General features: G+C 41.5%; 1 long non-coding RNA gene across 1 annotated transcript; it reads right to left on the reverse strand.

The window, feature by feature from the left end:
- Window positions 1-512: 512 nt before the first annotated feature.
- Window positions 513-5,949, reverse strand: LOC107076789 (uncharacterized). Its single transcript, XR_001477927.2, has 4 exons — window positions 5,875-5,949; window positions 1,046-1,204; window positions 836-954; window positions 513-723 (listed from the first exon to the last, which is right to left on the reverse strand). It is a non-coding gene; the product is annotated as an uncharacterized lncRNA (long non-coding RNA).
- Window positions 5,950-10,532: the final 4,583 nt, after the last annotated feature.

Here is a 10,532-nt window from a genome sequence, read left to right on the forward strand (position 1 = left end):
CATTAGCATTCGACTCTTTGTTTTTCATATCAAGCTTTGTAGAAAGAAGTGTGTAAAACACTCTTTGTAAGAATTCAGACGTATACATTCAAAATTCTTCGTTTTTCGGACAATGGCACACCTGGGTCTGTAAAACAGAGTGAAAGCTCTATTCACATGGCGTGTATTTCACATTTTACATAGATCTTTTTTTTGCGTCTGTAAAAATAAGAATCATGTTTGTTTTGCAGTGCATCAAAAGTCACGTCTACTAATTTTTCATCTTGCTGTTCATGTATGAAACCTACATGCACGTATGGCAAGCAGTCGTCAATTTTGTTTTTCAGCAAGTGTTTTATGCCCCACTCAGTGTCATTTGTAATGGTGTACAAACCCAGACACCTGGCGATGCACAGAACACCCGATAAAATACGGGCTAGACTGAGAGACTTATAAATTTCTAATGCGGCAAACGTCATATCTTCAAACCCATCTATGTAGCTGACAGCCAGGCATGTGTGACCCCGTTCATCAACCAGAACCCCCTTTAAACAGTGTTTGAATATGCAATAAACTACTGCTGTAGTTTATCTGGGCCACAACATCGGGCTCATTAGGGACATCGTTAGCTAAACCTGGTTGAGCAACATCATTATTAACATTTGGACGAACACACAAGCATAGACATGAAACATTCAGGTGCGATGGTAGTTTGAAGATTGATGCGTCAACCTCTTCGTTATTCTATTAAAGGAAAAGAAAAGGAAGGCTTAACATAATAAATAGACATGCTTTGTACCTAAAATATCTATCATTTAACGCCTCTTTTGAGTTATGGTTTTTCGTTAATATTTACCATTTGTATTGACGTACTGTATCATCACCACTACCGGACAGTTCTTCATTACCAGGTTCCCCATCCGAACTCACACGACAGTCGCTGTCACATGTGGCAGAGGGCGGGGTCGGGTTTTGCTAAAAAGAAGACCAAGTATTAAAACGACATACGCTAAGCGCCGATTGAAACAACAATTCCATGATTAGAAAAAATAATTTAGCAGCCTACCTTTTCACTTTGTAGAGCAGAGGAACCCGATGTTTATCCACACAAAGAAGCCATCTTTGTAGCTACCAACACTGGGATGGTGTCTGACAGCTCCAGGGACACGCTGCGCCAGTGTCAAGCCGGAGCGTTTAAGAATATGAACCAATGGTATAACCACGCCTACATAACACAAGACGTTTTTCAATTGGTTGTGGTGTTTTAGAACAACCCTCCCCCCCCACACACACACACAAAGCCCCGTGTGTTTTATCGAGAGCGAAAAGTATTCACTTATCAGCTTATAAGTTTTCAACTTTAAAAGTATTAACACACAACACAAACACAAATGATGTGTTTGCCCAGAAAATATTTTTTTTTATACGTGTGGTTGGACACAACTTATTTTTAATAACACATTCGCAACAGCTTTTTCAAAAGTTTGAAATGAATTTCCACTCACTGTGCTCGTAAAAGTCTTTAAAGTATTAACGAGCAACAAATGATGTGTATGCGCAGAAAAGACATTTTTAAATACGCTTGGACTGGTCTTAAAGTTTTAAAAGAATGTAATAGAGATCTTTGGGAGTCGTGTGGGGGTCTGTGTCACGGTAGTTAAAGGCTCTGGAATGCAGAGACAATGTATGGTTTTATCTGGCAAACACGTGTGCACAGCGTCCAGAGTCATGGGGGGAGGGATGTTGCTGGTCAGCGGGGGTGGGGTGCTAAAATTGACCTCATAGCGAAAGTTCATAAAAGTTTTAAATTATAAGCGGGTACAAATAACTGCGACAATAAACGGACGGATATAGGAGTTATAGTTTTTCAATTGTTTTAAATCGTGTTTTGTATATACATTTTAGGTTTATATTAATGTAAAGTTTTCTAATTTATAATCACCACATGTATTTCACGTAAAAATGTAAATATTCTTAACATCGCATTGCGAAAAAATAAAACCTCAAAACGCCAAAGCTGGTTTGTGAAACCGGGGTAAAGTTAGCTCGAAGTTCGAAAACGATTTTGGCACGCCTGTAGCGCTTTCACGAAACCTCTTAGAGTTGCGAGAATGCTTGTTTTGTGTATAAAATACATTGTGGATGCTTTCTCAGCCTTTACTTTTTCGTTTTTATGAATTTTTTTTGACCAAGCACGAATATTCTTTTGTCCATATCTTAGCAATGGAAGCACAGAACGCCGTCAAACCAAATGCATTTTAAAGACCACGACTTGTGGACATTTCCACAGCCTTTACATCAAACTATCAGTGAGCTAATTATCTTTTTTTAAACCTCAGTTTTTTCATAGATGCGTAATTACGCACGAACTGGAACCCGGGGGACCGCTGTGTGCACACGTTCACAACGCGAGAAATACTGTTCAATACGGGTTCATGCGAAAAAACCCGTATATGACCATAGGAAGCAGAACAGCGCAGTCTCCCATTACCCAGACTGTAAGCACGGGAATAAAGCTTTGTTTGATTTCTGAAACCCTTCCTTTACGCCCTGTTTTCATTCAGGTAAGGGTCAACTATATTCACAATACTACTGACAGCAGGAAGATTAAAATATTCTTTACTCAGCAGCTTATTAAAAACAGCTCCCATGATGTTCAAACCGATTTTTTACACAGAACACTGACACAGCTTTGCATTCTGAATCTCTTTTTCTCATGCTTTTATTTAATATGGCACAATGCACTGGGATAGGGGTATTCTGTTCACAAACCAATAGCATTTAAACCACAGCACCCACAATGCTGCAAGTGTTTTGCACACTAAGCAGGTCCTCTGACTTTTCCCAGCTTTGTTTTGGGTTGTGGAACCTTTCTTTATATTTTTTAGGATTTTCTGAAGATAACACTACAGGTAATACACTGGGATAGGTGGGTCATCTTCATGGCTCAATAGCATTTCAAATACAGCACCCACACTGCTGTACCCAAGTGTTTTACACACCAGACAGGCCCCCGAACCTCGTACAACCTTGCTGTGGCTGTGGCCCCTTTCTTTATTTTTTTAAGATGTTTTGAAGATAACACTACAGGTAATATACTGGGATAGGTGGGTAGTCTTCATGGCTCAATAGCATTTCAAATACAACAACCACACTGCTGAAACCAAGTGTTTTACACACCACACAGGTCCCCTAACCTTATACAACCTTTCTGTGGTTGTGGCCCCTTTATTTATTTTTTAATAAGAATTTTAGTTTTTCAATATGGCACCATTAGACAGGCGGTACATGGGGATTGGGGGGTGCTATTCATGAGTCAATAGCTCTTCAAGCACAACAGCCACAGTGCTGCAACCAGGTGTTTTACACCAGACATTTCCCCTAACCTTATACAACCTTGCTTTGAGTTGTGGAACATTTATTTATTTTTTAATGTTTATTTTTTACTGTAATCAAGTGTTGTGCTCACTAGGCAGGCCTCCTGACCTTTCACAGTCATGCTTTGTTGTGTGCAACTTTAATTATCTTTTTAGGATTTTTTGAACATGGCAACTTCCACCAAGACGGGTGGGGGGTGTGGGGGTGCTCTTCAATAGCTTTTTCATCTATACACACAAACGGATGTAACCAAGACACTCAGAACCTGTCACGCAGGGGCTGACTGCTGACGATAGGGATCCAATGCGGTGCCCTTGGTAGGGTTGGCGCGAGACGCAGGCGCAGTCGGAGTAAACAGGCAGGGGCCCGAGTCCGGGAAGGCGTACTACAGGCGTAGGCACAGAATCGACAGGCGAAGGCGTAGTCGAGGGACTGGCAGGGGTCGGAGTCCGGGAAGGCGTAGAAGTTGCATCGGTAGGCAGAGGCGTAAATGAAGAGACAGGCTGGGGTCAGGATCCCAGAAGGTACAAAATCGAGTGGCTAAAGCGGTTGTCGGAAAAGCGGGGTCGAGGTCCAGGGGAGAAGTCGTAGTAAGGCAAAGGCGTAGTTAGTAGGTAAGCTCCGGGAGAGAATCTCAATCGTGAGCAATGACCGGGGGACAGATGAGGGTTTAAGTAGAGGACTGATTGACATGTGCACCTTTGGTATGGGGAGAGCTCGAGGGAATGCGTAAAACACTTGGTTTCAGCAGTGTGGGTGCTGTATTTGAAATGCTATTGAGCCATGAAGATGACCCACCTGTCCCAGTGTATTACCTGTAGTGTTATCTTCAGAAAATCATAAAAAAATAAAGAAAGGGGCCACAGCCACAGCAAGGTTATATAAAGTTAGGGGGCCTGTCTGGTGTGTAAAACACTTGGTTTCAGCAGTGTGGGTGCTGTATTTGAAATGCTATTGAGCCATGAAGATGACCCACCTGTCCCAGTGTATTACCTGTAGTGTTATCTTCAGAAAATCCTAAAAAATATAAAGAAAGGTTCCACAACCCAAAACAAAGCTGGGAAAAGTCAGAGGACCTGCTTAGTGTGCAAAACACTTGCAGCATTGTGGGTGCTGTGGTTTAAATGCTATTGGTTTGTGAACAGAATACCCCTATCCCAGTGCATTGTGCCACATTAAATAAAAGCACGAGAAAAAGAGATTCAGAACACGAAGCTGTGTCAGTGTTCTGTGTAAAACATCGGTTTGAACATCATGGGAGCTGTTTTTAATAAGCTGCTGAGTAAAGAATATTTTAATCTTCCTGCTGTCAGTAGTATTGTGAATATAGTTGACCCTTACCTGAATGAAAACAGGATGTAAAGGAAGGGTTTCAGAAATCAAACAAAGCTTTATTCCCGTGCTTACAGTCTGGGTAATGGGAGACTGCGCTGTTCTGCTTCCTATGGTCATATACGGGTTTTTCGCACGAAGCCGTATTGAACAGTATTTCTCGCGTTGTGAACGTCTGCACACAGCGGTCCCCCGGGTTCCAATTCGTGCGTAATTACGCATCGATGAAAACCGGAGGTTTAAAAAAAGATAATTAGCTCACTGATAGTTTGATGTAAAGGCTGTGGAAATATCCACAAGTCGTGGTCTTTAAAATGCTTTTGGTTTGAAGGCGTTCTGTGCTTCCATTGCGGAGATATGGACAAAAGAATATTCGTGCTTGGTCAAAAAAATGTAATAAAACCGAAAAAGTAAAGGCTGAGAAATCATCCACAATGTATTTTATACACAAAGCAAGTGTTTTTGTAACTCTAAGAGATTTCCTGAAAGCGCTACAGGCGTGCCAAAATCGTTTTCGAACTTCAAGCTAACTTTACCCCGGTGTTTGTGAACTCGTCGCTATAATGAATAGATACATTTTCTTATAGCGATACCGTTAATAAAAAACATTTTTCTTAATAATATTCTTAGTGGTCTGTTGGTGAATCAAACACAGACACCAGGACACATTTTCACCATGTTTTAACAGCTATGAAATTTAGACACCGTTGTATGTCTTAAAATAATATAGATTTTAACATTTTAACGTTTTCTTAAAATAATTTCTACAGCCCAACATGTGCCCCCCATGATGCCTAAGGTTAAGGGATTTATGGGTGGGACATGTGGGAAACTTGTTTCTTATAAGAGGATGTTTATCGGGGGGTATAAGAACCAGCGGCGTAACTTGCAAAGTTTTGGCTGGATTCCAATTCTTTCAGTCTCGCGTTATCGACTAACTTGTCAGAATGGATCACACCGATCAAATTCAACAGTCTGAAGAAGTTTACAGATTTAACACTGTTCGTTTTGATAGACGAAGACGAGGATTTCCAGAATTACCCACGTATGTATATCTGGGTTATTGTGTGATAAAATTACAACGTCACGGTGCATGTCTCATGTTGACGTGTTGTTAGCTAAAGATGCAAAACATTGTATAATATTTGTATATTATGCAATATTTAATTATTATAATGGAATTACCAGGGAGTTGTTCCGTAATGTGGCCGTGACTGCGCGTATCCATTCTTTTCCATTAGATGCACCAAAAACAACAACTGTTAAAAGACCAGTTACGACAACACACCGCAATGCCGGTGAGTAATTACGACAATGTTTAGAATAAACAGTTTAGCTTTACGGCCATGTCAGTCTTAAAGACACACAGGTACTTTCTCCACATCAATACACACGTGTGTCTATTTCACAGATGCTGGGGAGGGAACACGCTACACGTTTAAAAAACCTTGTTTGTGCTTTACAATACCCCCTCAAAACCTTGTGGAGACTCAGGCAGATGTTCATGTTATACCAGAGGTTGGGGAGCATATCACCAGATCGCCTGGGAGAAGAGGTCGGTATTAAGAATTGTCTGTGCCGTGTTATAAAACATTCTTTTAACATACACATTTGAAGGTGTCTATAACTAATTAATAAAAATCCCCACCGTTTTGTATTTTTGGTAATTTGGGGTGTTGAGTTCTTTCACTAATGGTATTTTCCCTCTCCATGCAAAACCCGAACCTTCAAAAAATAAACTACGAAGCAACACTAAGACTTTAACTAAAACAGTGAACTCAAAATGTCTCAAATCAACAAAGGTTCATATAATTTAAGCGTGGTCAAGATGTGTTATGAACCACTTTTTGCAACAGTTACTTCTTTTGTTAGAATGTTAATTCGTTGAAAGATCCTAGTTCACGTAGTTTTCTGTTTTGGGTTATTAAAAATCCTTATTTTAAAACTGCTTAGCCTTTAAGACTTTAAAGCTAAAAACGACTGGTTTCTTCTGGTGTCTATATGCAGTTAACCTTACCGCTTGTCCCAGTAGCGCCATCACTGAAACCGATGTAACAACATGGCCGGGTAACTTGTTCCATTCACCCACAGCCTTTTGTGTAAGGATGCGCCACATGTGACAGAATTATCTTGACAGAATAACCTTGTATGTACAGACTATAGACGCTGTTGTAATGTAGTGTGCTCTCTGAAGGCACCAGTTCTGTAGGGTTTGGGCATTTACTGGAACAATTATTAATTGTAGCAGTAAATCACAAAATTGATTCTTTTGATGGCTTTAGAATCCAACCATGCGATATAACTCAAACAACACACACACACAGGTACTCATACACGCGGATACATTTATTAATACATAAAATATGCATATAAACTAACAGATCTTATCGAGAGGGTTGTCAGAATACAAAAGGTATATATTCAGTCAGTTACAAAGAGTTACACATATCAAGAGGATATCAGGGACTGGTAGGGCCGAGTAACCCACGTGGGACTCTGATGCCCATGGAACTCCAGGTAAAAACAGGCAACACAGAGGGCCAGGGAGAATTCTGTGGACTTTTCTAAAGGGAATTCAAAGGAGAATTCCAGGGCAGGACGGCCCAGGAGCAGAAGGCTCCCAAGGGCAGGACATTCTCGCAGCGCGCCTCCTGACCATCCTGAGACTCAGCCCGGACAACCACGGAACGGCCAGTGTGTCCGAGTGCCAGAACTTTCCTTTGTTCTAAGAGTCTGGAGCGGAGGTTGCCAGAGAGTAACCAGAGGATCCACCCGAGGTGAGCACCAGCAGCAGGCCTCGTGAACAGGTCAGAACTGTGGAAAGCTGAATCACTATTCAGAACTAGCTCTTCATCAGGAATGAACTGGTCCTCTTCCTGACTTGCTGGGACCCACAGTCATCTTTTCTCCTGTGCACAAACTTTGCTAGTTAAAGCCAACACTAACTAGCCGGTCAGTGAGCATCAGCAGCGCACCGTCGCAAGCCGCACAGCACAGCCTGGCACGGAGCCAGAGAGCGCGGATTGGACAGCAACAGCCTGCAACTGTTTCTTTGTGCCCGCAGGAGATCTGAATCCCCAGAAATTGGATGAGTATTCCACTTCAATGCATTACAGCTCGAGAATTCAATTGTTATCCCAACCAGTTGATATCAATTTAATTCCTAAGAGTTATGTACTTGTTTTGAGTATCTAATGTAGAAGTTATAACCAAGTTCACTTTACGAAACGGTCTAAATGAATGAGATACTGAACGTATGTCCTCTTGATATGTGTAACACTTTGTAACTGATTGAATATATATCTTTTGTATTCTGGTTACCCTCTCGATAAGACCTGTTAGCTTTAAGGCATATTCTATGTATTAATAAATGTATCCTCATGTATTAGTACCTGTGTGTGCGCGTTGTTTGAGTTATGTGGCATGGTTGGATTCTAAAGCCATCAAAAGAATCAACTTTGTGATTTACTGCTACAATTAATAATTGTCTCAGTAAATGCCCAAACCCTACAGAACTGGTGCCTTCAGAGAGCCACTATGATTACATATTTGGCGTTCCTGAACCGGTTTTCCCTACAGTGTATACAAAGAAGGATCCCCGTAGCTCTTAATGACCGTCATCCTTTTAGATGTTTGTCGCTTTCACAGGTCTGAAATGCAGCTTGATGATGACCTTACCAAATGCAAATGACACTCGTCGTTTTGATCTGTCTTTATTTCAGTAGTGATGTTGTTAAAATGATTGATGCTCACCGGCACATAATAGGGCTTGATGTACAATACTGTGACGAATTCACCATCCACGCCTCTGAAGGGCACACAATGCAAAAGCAGTGCGTAGACGTCGCCTATTAACTGGTGTTCTATGATATCTGTGTATATATACATGGTGTTAAATCAGCCAGTCATATTGACGGGGGGTGGTGATTTTACACTTCTAACACCTGATTTGAAACCCAACATCCTTGCCAGACGGTTATGCACATGTATAACAAACCGTTTATCACCAACAATCTTTACCGACCAGCTAATGGGGATGTATTTAAGACCTACAGTCGTTAATTGGATTTTTCCGCCGCCCGTTTCATTTCATGCAAGAGCTGCTCGATGTTGCTGTAGTACCCTCTAGGTAAGGTACATGTCCATATAGTCTTGAGCTCTTCGCTGACAAACAGAAAGACTTAGTCTTCATCAAATGTGTTTAGTGTATGGGGATAGTATAGCTCGACCAGGCCCACTTCCCAGCTCCCGTCCAGGTCAATCGCCTTTGCTGGATGCTCTGTGAAGCACGCGCTGGTGTTCTTTGGAAACACCTTTGAGGATGAATAACTGGCCAGTGTAACATAGAAGCCATTAAGGTTCATTTTTCACCACCTCTATATGTCTCGGACCTCAGAACCCTTTACCCAACTATTGAATGTTTCGCTCCAGCCGCACCACTTTACCAAAAGCTGTTTGTTTTTGCCACGCCCCCTGGCTGCTAAAATCTTTTGGATGCAGTAGACGTTTTCAACATTGGGGTTTATCTTCTATAGCTCTTCTGCATAGAAGGAGCCCTTAATGTCATCGCCAGCGTAGTCCTGCAGTTTGTAATAGGGTCTCAGAGCCAAGGCCCGCTCTTTGACAATGAAAATTTCATCTGTGAAGGTCTGTTCATATCCCTTCTCAAACACTCCCTTTATTTTGGACACCCACATGCAATCACCCACATTGAATTAAAATGTTGACCGTTCTCCACACATCAAGGGAGTTGTCGGCTGTAACAGAAGCCGGGGTTCGTCTAATAGTCGTGTGGTAACTATGGTTATAAGAGTAAATAAGATCTGATAGGATGTTGATATATCGAAAGGTATTTTTGTGTGTCAGGTACCTCCACATTTTTGTTTTAATAGTTCTGTTAAACCTCTTGACCACGCTAGCCTTCACCATGCTAACCTTCACATCGCTGGCCGTAACGAAATGTTCAATATTCTCATTTTTGGAAGGTCCTGTTAAGAAATGCTTTACCCTCATCCATTTGTAGCTTTTTAGAAGCACAACCCTCTTGCAGTATATTTCGGAAGGCGCCTGTCACGGCCCCTTCAGACTTGGTTTTCAGCGGAACGGCCCAAGTGTATTTAGACAACATGTCTATACATGTTAAGATGTAACAGAAACCGTCGTTGAACTCGTAGTGTTCTCTCATGTCCACCAAGTTGGCCTGCCATTGCCAGTCCATTTCAGACACCAACGTCTTGTTTCTCTTAAAGCGTACGTGCGTCGGCTTGTGCAGTGTATAAGCTGCCTGGCCGGACAACCACTCGGCCACTCGGCCCATTACATTACCATTCCCACTGTGCATAACACGGAAGATTAATAAACATAAGGTTGTTTAATGACAATCTATTGTATATCTCATGGCTGAATAGTCAAGTCTACCCAAAAGAGAAAACATTGACTTTATTTAAACCCAAGCGAAAGTATTAAAGGTTTTTAACTGCCATACTTTTATGATACATGACTTTGCTAGACCCTTCTACTTTGAAAATACCTGTGAAACTGGTTTAATTCGTCACAGCCAGCACTCCCGCAGAGAGTGATGAAAACCGTGCTGTGCCACTCCAATTTGGCATTTTAGTTATGGAGGCGGAAAGACTCCCCCCCCCCCACCTCTGGGTGCCTGTTCGAGTCGCAGTAGGTAGAGACACGTACGAAAAAAAAAGTTAATTCCAGCTACAATACATATATATTTTTGTGGTAAGAGGGAGCAAAACATCAGTATTTACTGCTAGTAATTAGTGTACGATTTATAGCTGAAATCCTGAGCCTAAATATAAACATCTCAAATCAGTTTTGATCAAGGT

Source organism: Lepisosteus oculatus, chromosome 5 (assembly GCF_040954835.1).
Source record: "Lepisosteus oculatus isolate fLepOcu1 chromosome 5, fLepOcu1.hap2, whole genome shotgun sequence".
Classification (NCBI taxonomy): Eukaryota; Metazoa; Chordata; class Actinopteri; order Semionotiformes; family Lepisosteidae; genus Lepisosteus; species Lepisosteus oculatus.